Source organism: Eutrema salsugineum, unplaced genomic scaffold (assembly GCF_000478725.1).
Source record: "Eutrema salsugineum unplaced genomic scaffold, Eutsalg1_0 scaffold_7, whole genome shotgun sequence".
In the NCBI taxonomy this organism is placed as follows: Eukaryota; Viridiplantae; Streptophyta; class Magnoliopsida; order Brassicales; family Brassicaceae; genus Eutrema; species Eutrema salsugineum.
In genome coordinates, this window is record NW_006256486.1 from 3524566 (window position 1) to 3536053 (window position 11488).

Consider the following 11488-nt stretch of genomic DNA (forward strand, 5'->3'; position numbering starts at 1 on the left):
TAACCACAAATGAGCTATCATGCATAGTGTAGAAGTGTGCAGGTCTAAATCATCATAGTTTTGCGTCAAACATTCCTGAAAAATACTTAATGTCGAATAGGTTACATATTAAAATTTAAAAAGTACTTGAAATTTAAAAGCAAAGCAGGAAAATGATTAGTACGGATAGACGTCCTCCCCCAGACTTAAATCACACTGTTCCCAGTGTGAAAAAGTTGGTGAGAAGATGGTGAATAAAAGCGAAATAAAATAAAATAAGATAAAAGAAAAGAAAATGATGATAGAACCGTGATGGTAGTGAAGTGCTGATCAATCACTCATCCTCCGAAGTGTCGTCTGCGAACTGGTGCTGCTCCTGTAAGAAGGTGACAACGCGCTCAAAGCGTCGTCCCTGTCTCTCAACTATGCGCTCCAGATCGGAATGAGTGTGTGATGATGTAGATGATGAGGTGTGGCCGGTCGAAATATATGGCTGAAAATGAGCACGGGCCGCAGCTGCATCACGCTTCGCCTTTGCCACTATGTATTGGCCAATGGTGAATGGTAGACGAGGTACAGATGGCAGAAAATCATCGGATACTGGAGTCCAACGAGGGCGTCCTCCGTTGCACAATCTCGGGATAGATGCTGAAGGCAAGCTGACTCGGTGCTCCTCAGTGCCACTGTAATACTTGTAACCAAACCTGTCTGGATCGAAAGCGGCACGAGAGATAGTGTGATCGCGAGAGAGATAAAGTAGATCATACCAGGCATCGGGAAGTGGATCATCAGATGAGAAATCGAATCCTAAAGCCTGTAGTATCGCTGTAATAGCACTCCCAAAAGCTGGAGTAGCGTCCTCGCAACCATGTAAATCATGCTTCACCTTTACCATGTTCTGAGCTATGATCCAGGCAAAGCAAGCAAGTCGTGGGTCGTCCATAAACGGAATCTGAAGTGTAATGAGCTCAGTCTTCAAAACACTTCCCATGTTGGCTCTAGAGAAGATCGTGTGTGCTAAGAGTTTGTGCACAACTCTCACTGCTGGGTGGCTAAGAAGGGCTGATTTCGATCTCCCACTATCATAGGTTCCATGACCCATCTCTCTCCACAGGTTAAGATCAGGTTCATCTTCAAGGTAAATGCCATCAGTGTATGGAAGCTTAAGAGCTTCACAAACCTTGGAAATGGTGAGAGAATAAGGCTGTCCGCGGATAGAGAATGACAAGATGTCATCTGATGCTCTGGGGTTCCTCCTCTTCGTGTGGTGGAGTGTAATAGTCGCTAAGAACTCACGGACTAGCTCAGGATAAGTCGGAAGGTTCAGCTCCATGTAGGGTCTCAGCTTAAGTACATCGATGTACCAGATCACATCCTCTCTGATTCCAAGCATCTCTAGTGTATGATAATCAATGCAAGGCGTGGGTTTGATGTTCAGCTTCTTGAAACGTCTTGCATAGTCCACTCTCGGGTTTGTCTCCCTTCCAATGTATCGAATTTGTGGTGGCTCGGGAGCTGCTCGTGTTTCTCTTGAGTGCTGGAGCAATCTCATCACATAGCTTTTTCTTCTCGGTCTGGCTTGGTTCAGCATGTACTCTCCTAGAGTAGCATCATCGGGAATGTCCTCGGAGCTGCCACCCGTTCGACGGCTCCTTCGGGATCTGGTTTCGTCCATTTTCTGCAAAATGAAATGATTCTTTGAAAAAGAGTGAATATGGATGCTGATTTTAACACATTAAGATCTGTTACACTAATACTAGTATAAAGAAATTAATTAAAACCATGAGCAAGCAAAATTTATATTGAACCAGAGAAATCAAGTAGTTCATGACTAAATTCGGATTTTTGATGTTCTTAACATAGAAATCTTCTAAAAATCGGTTTTGATGAGCAATTTCCATGTAAATTCTAAAGATTACCCAATACTAATCACTAATCACACAAGACTAAATCAAATTCATCAATTTTGCTGTTCCAAATTCGATTTCTATTAAGCATGTAGAATCCAAATTTCAAAAATCTCAATTTCTCTTAAGCTAGGTGCTAAAATCGATTTTTAGATAACCTAAATGGATAATCTATCATTCTTAAGCTATTTCCACCATCAATAGACCAAGATTTTGGGTTTTTAAAGAAAACCCTAAGTTCAAAATCGAGTAAGAGTGGTGAGTTTGAGGTTCATACCTTGCTGGAAAGAGAGAATTGATGGCAGAATTGAAATCAGCTTTGAAAAAGAGTGAGGTTTGAGCCAAAAATCTCTTAAAAAGCTTAAGAATTGAAAAATGTGTTCTTTCTCCTAAATCTGTAAGTCTTTTGGAAGAGAAGAGAAGAAAGAGTTTTGATCCAAAAAGTTTGTTTCTTTTCTTTAAAAAGCGTTTTTGAAACAAAAACGGAAAATTTCTGGAAATTTTTAAGTTTACGGGAACTTACCTTTTCTTGTTTGCACATTATTAAAGTTTAAAACTTACGGAGGATCTTTTCGGGTTTTACCGGGAATATTTCGGGAAACACCGGGAATCACCGGGAATCACCAGGCAACACCGGGAAATACCAAAAAACGGCAGAAATCTGCGGCATCACCTCAACGACCAACGGCCGCGGTCAGGAGACGCGCGACCGCGGTGGTTAAGGGCTCGGCCGCGGTCACGTTCACGGTGCCGCGGTCGATGCACCCTTGGCCGCGGGTTGAACGGTCACGACCGCGGCTCTTCTTCCTGCGGCCTATTGTCCAATCTTCTCGTTTTTGCCGGGCCGAGCAGCTAAAAACCTACCTTTTCTTCTTGGTTTTTCTAATTTTCTGATTTTTTTGTGTTTTTGTTTTATAACATACCTAAAACTTAAAAAGAAAAAGAAAGCATAAATTGTAAAAAGGAAAGGAAAACTAAAAGAAAGAGTACCTAAATGGGTTGCCTCCCATTAAGCGCTTTTGTTTTAAGTCGTTTAGCTCGACGTAAGCATTAGGAATCAGACTGATTTAAATGGCACTCCACTTGATGTGCCTTTATTACTTCCGGTTGCTGGAGGTTTTACTTCTTCTCCTTGAGGAGCTGTCTTCTTCCCTTTATTCTTCTGTCGGACTTTAATATTGTTCAAAACCCTTTTTGTGTTTTCGATCAGCTCCTGTATTTGGTCCTCACTAGTTTATGTTGCATCCGGTGGAATGATGATCTTGATCTTTGCAAAAGCTTTCGGCTTCTCCTTTTCTTTCTCTTTTGTCCTGTTTCCTTTGCTTGGAAATTCATCTAAGATAGTAGGATAGTACCTTTTTCTGTCCACATTGAGGAAAACAGCATGCCGGTTTGCGTGATCGATTATTGCTCCTACTGTAGCTAGGAATGGTCTCCCGAAAATGAGTGGCCTCTCCTTGTCTTTATCCATCTACAGGACTTGGAAATCTGCTGGAACAATCTTATCTCCCACTAGAACTTGTAGATCATGAATCGCCCCTTCAGTATCTTTCTGAGATGAATCTCCAAAGATAACCTTAACCGTCGATGTCCTTAAGGTTTTTATGCCCAATTTTTCGGCAAATGTCTTAGACATGATGTTGACATTGGCTCCGGAATCGCACAAGCAGTCTGTAAACTTGATTCCTGAAATGAAACATTGGAAAACAAAACGTCCCGGATCATCGGCTTTTGTAAGCCTTTGAAACGGTGATCGTTCAGGTACCTTAAACGGTGGCTGCTTGGGATCGATATCCTTGTACAATGGTACAAAGATTGGGGTTTCTTCTTTCTTTCCATCGGTTCCGGCCTCTTCTTCGGGCAATGTGGTTATGGCGTTGCAAAACTTCTTAGGGTTATCTTCAACTCTTCCTGGAAGAACTCCACTTTGCCTCTTCATAGAGTCGGCTGTTTGGGCGACTTGCACATCTTACTTTTTGACGTGCGAAGATAAAGATTCAAACTTACCATTCAGATCATTGTACATGCAGTCCACTTTCACGTTTATGTCTTAAGATGCTTTTTCGTTCGTCATAACGAGTTGTTGGATGGACTGTTCAAGTCTACCGATTTGTGAAGCTAGCTGGTTCGTCGTGACTCCCTGCTGTTGTACAAATTGATTATTAAAACCCGTATCTTGGTAGCTATATGGTTGTCACGGTTGATATGGTATTATTCCTCCAAAGTTTCCACTTTGAAACTTGTTTTGGAAAGATTTTTGCTGAGGTGGGTAGTACTGATCTTGAGGGTTCTCCACATTTGGATTGCGGTAAGAGAGATTGTTGTAGTTTGCATTCCGGAAGTTGTTGTTTAAGTTGTTGTTGGAGCGATTTTGGTATGGCACCAGTGCTCCTACGTAGTTCACATCTTCTTCTTGAAATGCTTGATTAATGTGATCGATATCACTAGGTCCTTCATCTTCTGCGCCATTGTTGGTTTCACAAACATGGATTGGGCGATTGTTGCTCTTCAGAAGCTGGCTCACCATGTTTTCAACTCGGTTATCTCTTTGTTGTCTGTTCCGGCTTGCTTCATCAATCGATCGTATTCAGGAAAGTCATTGCTATTGGCTTGAGCCAAATTTTCGATGAGAGCTCTTCCTTGGGTTATCGTCTTTTGCCCAAAATCTCCATTTCTAGCTGTATCAAGTGAAAGTTTGTATTTTGGTTGCAAACCTCGGTAAAATGTGCTCAGCAGGCTTGATCCATGAAATCCATGGTGAGGGCAATCACGTTCATACTCCTTAAAACGTTCCCAAGCTTCATAGAAAGATTCAGTTGGCCCTTGTTGAAAGGTTGAGATCTTCGTTCTCAAATTTTTCGACCTTGACTTAGTGTAGAAGTGGTTTAGGAAATCAGTTCTACATTCTTCCCAATTGGTAATCGATCCTGCAGGCAAAGACTTCAACCAACGGTGAGCTTTATCTGCTAATGAAAAAGGGAACAACTTACACTTTAAATAGTCAGGTGGAACTTGGTTTGTTCTCATCATGCTGCAAATTTCTTCAAAAAGCTCGATATGGTCCATTGGGTGCTCAGAAGGAACTCCATGGAACTGGTTTTGCTTCAGCAATGAGATGATTTGAGGCTTGACTTCAAACTCATTCTGGTTTGGAAATGGTACTTGAATCGCAGATCGATTCTGAAAATTTTGAGTAGGTGCATCAAAATCAGCTATGCGATGGTTCCTGGCTTGTCTTCGGTGTTGATTTGCTGGCGGAATGGGGCGGTGAATGCGTTCATTCGGCTGCATTGCTGGGTGGTCACCATCGGCTGCATTGATGGGTGGATCAAGGTCTTCACGTCCTTCCCTCTCTCGGTTCTGGTGGTTTCTTGGAAGAACCTCATCCTCCTCTCCATCTTGTCGAGCATGATCACCTTCTATGTGATCATTCTCTTCGTTTTCTCCATGTTCGGACCCGTCTTGGTCCATATTTAAATTTCGATTAATAGGATCTCCAGGCTGGTCGTCGTTGGCCATTCGTTGCGTTCGTTTAAGTCTTCGAAGTTCTCTTTCGTGTCTGTCTATCTCGTCTAGAATTGGAATGTCTCCTGCAGGTCTATGGCTGGTATTCATGCAATTCAGAGAAAGACAAAAGAAGGGATAGATAGTTCAGAAAAACTTTAAGAAAGAACTAGAGATCAGGTGTCTAGAACAGAAGTTAAAACAAGAAAAATAACAAAAGGCAGCGAAACAAATCCCCGACAACGGCGCCAAAAACTTGATGTGTCGGTCAACTGCGTGAGGGAACAAGTTTTACCCTTAACAAAACAAATGAAAGCCGTGAGTGCACAGCTAATCAGTTGCAGTATTTAGGGATCGAATCCACAGAGATTTGTGTGCCTGGTATTCTTCTACGGTTTTTAACTTTATGTCTAGACTAGATTGGTTTTTAAAAGTTGGTTGTTTGTCACAAATTACACTAAAACAAAAGAAAGCAAATAAATCTATCCTAAAAAGCAAGTAAAGAAATCGAATGAAAGACAATAGAACAAGTAAAATATCGAATGAAAGACTAATAAGGCAAGTAAATATCGAATGAAAGACTAGTAAAGCAAGTAAATATCGAACTAAGGAAATTGAAATGCAGATCTAAGTAAGCAAATAAAAATTGATGGAATTGTAAACTATGGCTAAAAATGCTGAGCTTTTGGGAACTCTAAGGGATCATAATCGGTTTTAACACTAGGGTAGATAGATTGGGATTGACGGATAACGATATATGGGTTCTAGAGCTAGAGTACGGCGGTATGACTACGTCACTGTCGTGATCATAACCAACTATTTCTCGCAACCCTGACCAGTAGGTTTCCACTCTGGCCCTAGAAGGGAGAGAACGCAAGAGCTGCACAAGACTCGTCAATACTCACGATCTCGCCGCTAGTAGATTTCCACTCCTACGGAAAAATCGCCTGTTTCATCCTAGGGCTGATACTTAATGAAAACTTTCGCAACACTAACTATCTAGATCAAATACTAGGTGATCAATCAAGCATACATGCAATAAGAACAAGAATAAACAGAGAACAGGTCGAAATCCCAGATCTATAAACCTAGATGTCTTAATCGATTATGAGAGCCCCTTTCGGGAACCCTAAGCCCAACTCGGGATCTACTCAGACATGGCTGAGTTCGACATCATCATTGGTTTTAATAAAAGTGTTGATATGTGAATATCGACAAGGGACAAAACAGTAATTTAGATCGGAAGCTCGGTTTTATTAGATTGAATCAGGTGAAATACAACTAAGTTCGGTTATTTCAATAGGCAATAACGAACTAAGACTTAATGCGACTAAGAAGCTGTCGTAACGAGTTCTCAGTCTTTAAGTCTTCTTGGGAATAACTTGTGTTCTCTGGTGTCGATTCGTCTCCCTTTATATATATCTCCTAAGTCGGTCTTCAAGCACGCCTTAGACGATATGGGACCGAGAGGAGTTTCCTTTTCTCTCGGTTCCTTTTCTTTTCTCTCCGAAGTTTCCTTTTTCCCTCAGGAAACTTTCCTGTTTCGGCCGAGCTCAAGGAAACCTTCCATTCCTTTGAGAGGTTTCCCACCGTTCTCGGCCTAATGGGCTATCTTCGGCCCATCTTCGCTCGGCCCATCTTCTCTCGGTACATCCCTTCGTAAACCGGGCTTACGGTTCGCCGATCTCAGTTTGTACCGGAGAAAACCAGGGTGCGGTTTTCACCTCCAACAAAAAGTAATGAAAAACAGTAAAGAAAAGAGATAAAGAAAGCTTCTCTATTGAAGAACTCGGACTTGAACAATCTTCTACAAAAATCTCATAAAAACGGCTAAAGGAAAAGGGTTTCTGTAAATTATGAAGGGTTCTCCTAAAAACGACATAATGATATGTATTTATAGTCTCCAATACTCCATGGTCTCTAGGGTTCCGGAATTGAGGCTGAGAATGACTTTGGGCTTCAGATAAATGGGCTTTAACTCGGAGGTTGATTGCCGCGGTCGGGAGTGTTGTAACCGCGGCGATTGGCCTGTTGGCCGCGGTCGGGAAGCTTTTGACCGCGGCAAATAGCTTGTTGGCCGCGGTCGGGTGAGTTGCTGACCGACTTCGAATGGCTCCGGGGCTAATGAAATATCTTGAGATCCAACCGTTGGAATGTCTCCAAACCAAGTGCATTTGAAAGCTGGTTGATTCTTCTATAATTTGTCCAAATTTGAGGGTGATCAGACGGTGAGAAGGTCTTCGTCTCTCCATGAGAGTTCTGACGGTCTGCATTTATCCAAAAGAGTCTTTTTGTTCCATTTTGTGCCTCTTTATCCCAAATTACCTGAAAAGTCTTTTAAAATCCGGAAACATAGAAATCCTTTGAAAACCTTTGAAAATGGAGTAAAAACACCTGTAAAAGATATTAAAATGATCCATAAAAATGGTCAAAATCCGGTGTTATCAACTCTTCCAGACTTAGTCTTTTGTTTGTCCTCAAACAAAACAAAGGCTAAATCTCGGCGAGAGGTTTGAAAACGCAGGAACTAAACAAAATCTCAGAGACCAAACTTCTAGACCAATATCAATCAGTATGCATCAATCGGGAATAGCCTAGAAAATTCTCACTAGCAATACAGGCATAACTAGTCCGTTAATCCGTCATGCAGAAATCTATGCACTAAGATCTAACTTCCAGTCAACTAGCTCTTAACATTCATTAAAAATCTCGGTGGTTCTCATCAAAGAAAATCTAGGCAAGGCAATCTAGGCTAGGTGTCAAGAAGGATTATTTTGGGGGTAGGGCTTAAAGTGTTTAAGGGTTACCTGAAGATCTGGAGGATGCATGATATTATGCAAAACCGCAAGAGAGAGTGAAGCTGTTGGTGTCCACAGTTTTCAGTCACTTTCTTCTTGACATAGATTCATGGTCTTCTTCCTCAGGTTCTCTCCAAACTCCCCCAGACTTAGGATTTTGTAAATCTTTCGAAACAATAGCTCCTTAAACGAATAGTGGTTGCTCATTGCCCCACAAATTTCGACAATCTAAGACTCATTAGGCTTTTGGTCCCCTTTTTTTCTTTTCACGTTTTTTTTTTTTTTTTTTAAAGAAAGGGAACACCTTTAGATATAGAGTCTTAGAGAGCACGAATTTACCAGTTAATATCTGTCTTGTAAAGCTTTATTATGTTTCTGATACTCTTCCTTCCAAATTCCATTCAGTCTCCTTTGTGAGTGACTGAAAACTGCGTCGCTCCTCTTCTCTCCGACGTTTTTGCACATATCTGCTGATATAAACTAAAGAGAGAATGCATGAGGATTGAAAAACAAGGGTTTCGGGTTTAGGGTATGGTACCAGATAAAGATAAACTGGTCATCTAGGACGACAAATAGTGGTGAAAGTGATGGTAAAAGACGTCCTAGATGTGTATATCGATGCCTGCCTAAAATCAATGATGAGAAAATTAGATATCAATATTAAGTCCACATAAAATGAGCTAGTATATCCTGTCAGAAAGAATCTCCATGAATAGAAGTCCTCTGGTGGGAGTTCGTATTGCAAGTATTCTAGCTACCGCCTAGTCTAGTGCTAACCACAAATGAGCTATCATGCATAGTGTAGAAGTGTGCAGGTCTAAATCATCATAGTTTTGCGTCAAACATTCCTGAAAAATACTTAATGTCGAATAGGTTACATATTAAAATTTAAAAAGTACTTGAAATTTAAAAGCAAAGCAAAGTGGTTCAAAGCTATAATGGGACAGAATTCACATGTCTTGGTAATAATTTCGTGAACGCAGTATAATTCATCAAACCTCGTGCGTAGGAACACCTCAACAGAACGGAAGAGTAGAGAGAAAGCATCGCCACATCCTCAATGTGGCACGCTCCATCTTGTTCCAGTTGTCACCTCCCACAAAATTCTGGGAAGAAAGCATCTTGACTGCCAATCATCACCTAATTAATAGAACACCGTCAATTGTTCTGAAAGGAAAAACTCCATTTGAAGTCATCAATGGGAGATTGCCAGAATTTGATGATCTCAAGGTCTTCAGATGTTTAGCTTTTGCGCATAAACAGAAAAAAGATGGTGATAAGTTTGATTTGAGAAGTAGAAGGTGCGTCTTTGTCAGTTATCTCTTCGGGAAAAAGGGATGGAGCTTATTTTTTTAGAAACAGAAAAGATTTTTGTTTCTCGTGATGTGGTGTTTGTGGAAAACAATTTTCCTTTTAGCTCTGCACTTTGGGAAAACCAGAGCAGTGTATGGAAAGGTATGGGTGAATTTGAGTTAGAAGAAAGTTCTCTTCCACACATTGAGGAGGCTGGCACGGAAGATCAGGGAAACAATAGGATTGTAGCTGTTGTTCCATCAATTGCAGGTGCAAAAGAAGCAGATTTGAGTGTCGCGGAGTTACCTGCAGACAATCTGCAATCTGCAACTTTAGACCTGGATCCATGAAGTGATTCTGGGATTGTATTCACTGTTGCTGATGTTGTGAATGATGAACCTACGATTACTGTGGACCTGCATGACAGAGTTGAAATGGAACAATTAGGACGTGGTCATCGAACAAGACAACTTCCTAAGAAGCTCAAAGACTTCATCCTCAACACCGTGTATGATTCGAACAACCCTCTTGAAGCTACTGTCGAGTTTGATGATGACGTTAATTATCCCCTGTCATCATATCTCGATAACAGTCGATTTTTAGCATCTCATCTTGGCAGCAATTAGCACCGAAACAGAGCCGAGTACGTTTTGTGATGCAGTGATCTATGAAGTATGGCGTGGAGTGATGCGAGTTGAAATTGATGGATTAGAGGAGAATAAAACATGGGATTTAGAACCACTACAACCTGGGAAGAAAGATATTAGGTGTAAGTGGGTTTATAAGATAAAGTTTCGAACAGATGGCTGGATTGAGTTAAGGCGCGCCTAGTTGTGCTTGGAAATAAGCAAGAAGAAGGAGTCGACTATACGAAAATGTTTGATCCGATCATTAAAATGATGATGATTAGAGTTTTCTTAAGTGTAGCAGCTGCAAAGAAGTGTGAGTTGCATCAAATGGATGTGCATAACGCATTTTTACATGGAGATTCAGAAGAAGAAGTATACATGAGACCCCCTCCTGGTTTCAAAACTGTAGATCCAAACCTGGTATGTCGTTTACGGAAATCTCTATACGGACTTAAGAAAGCCCCACGCTGCGGGTTTGCAAAGCTGCGAGATGTGCTCAAAAAGTATGGTTTCTCTCAGTCATATGCAGAGTACTCCTTGTTTGCACTTAATCATGGATTGTCGGAGATGTATGTGTTGGTATATGTTGATGACTTAATTATCGGAGGAAATGATTTTGGAGCTATTGCAGATTTCAAGATTTAATTACAGAAATGCTTTCATATAAAAGACTTAGGTCTTTTGAAATATTTCCTAGGCATCGAAGTGGCACAAAATCCAGAAAGAATATTTTTGTGCCAGCGTAGGTATGCTCTTAATATAGTGGATGAGGTTGGTATGATGGTAGCTAAACCAGTAGTGTTTCCTATCGTGCAACAACATCATTTTGCACTTGCTGAGGGTCCTCTTTTTGGAGCACCCAAACGTTATCGACGTCTTATGGGAAGATTGATATTCTGGCAGCCACACGACCGAATTTGGCATATACTGTTCGTATATTGTCTCAGTTTATGCAATTTCTTCGCACTGTTCATTAGGCAGCTGCTTTGAGAGTGGTGAAGTATTTGAAAGACACACCTGGACAAGGGATTTTGTTAAAGTCGGATTGTGATCTATAGATACATGGTTGATGTGATTCTGACTGGATGGGGTGTCCCTTAACGAGAAGATCGATCAGTGGTTGGTTTGTAACTCTTGATAATTCACCAGTTTCATGGAAAACCAAGAAACATGATGTTATTTCTAATTCCTCGGCAGAGGCAGAGTATCAGTGCATGTCCAAGACATTAGATGAACTGAAGTGGTTATGGCAAGTCCTAGCTGATATGAGCGTTTCTCATCAGGCTCCAATGGCACTGCATTGCGACAGTCAGACCGCATTGCACATTGCTGCGAATCTGGTGTTTCATGAACGTACTAAACATGTAGAGACTGATTG

At 41.1% G+C, this 11488-nt stretch overlaps 1 non-coding gene across 1 annotated transcript; it reads left to right on the plus strand.

Moving 5' to 3' along the window:
• The first annotated feature begins 4635 nt into the window (after nucleotides 1–4635).
• LOC112083169 lies at nucleotides 4636–4742 on the plus strand. The gene has a single exon (XR_002897468.1). It is a non-coding gene; the product is annotated as a small nucleolar RNA R71 (small nucleolar RNA).
• Nucleotides 4743–11488: the final 6746 nt, after the last annotated feature.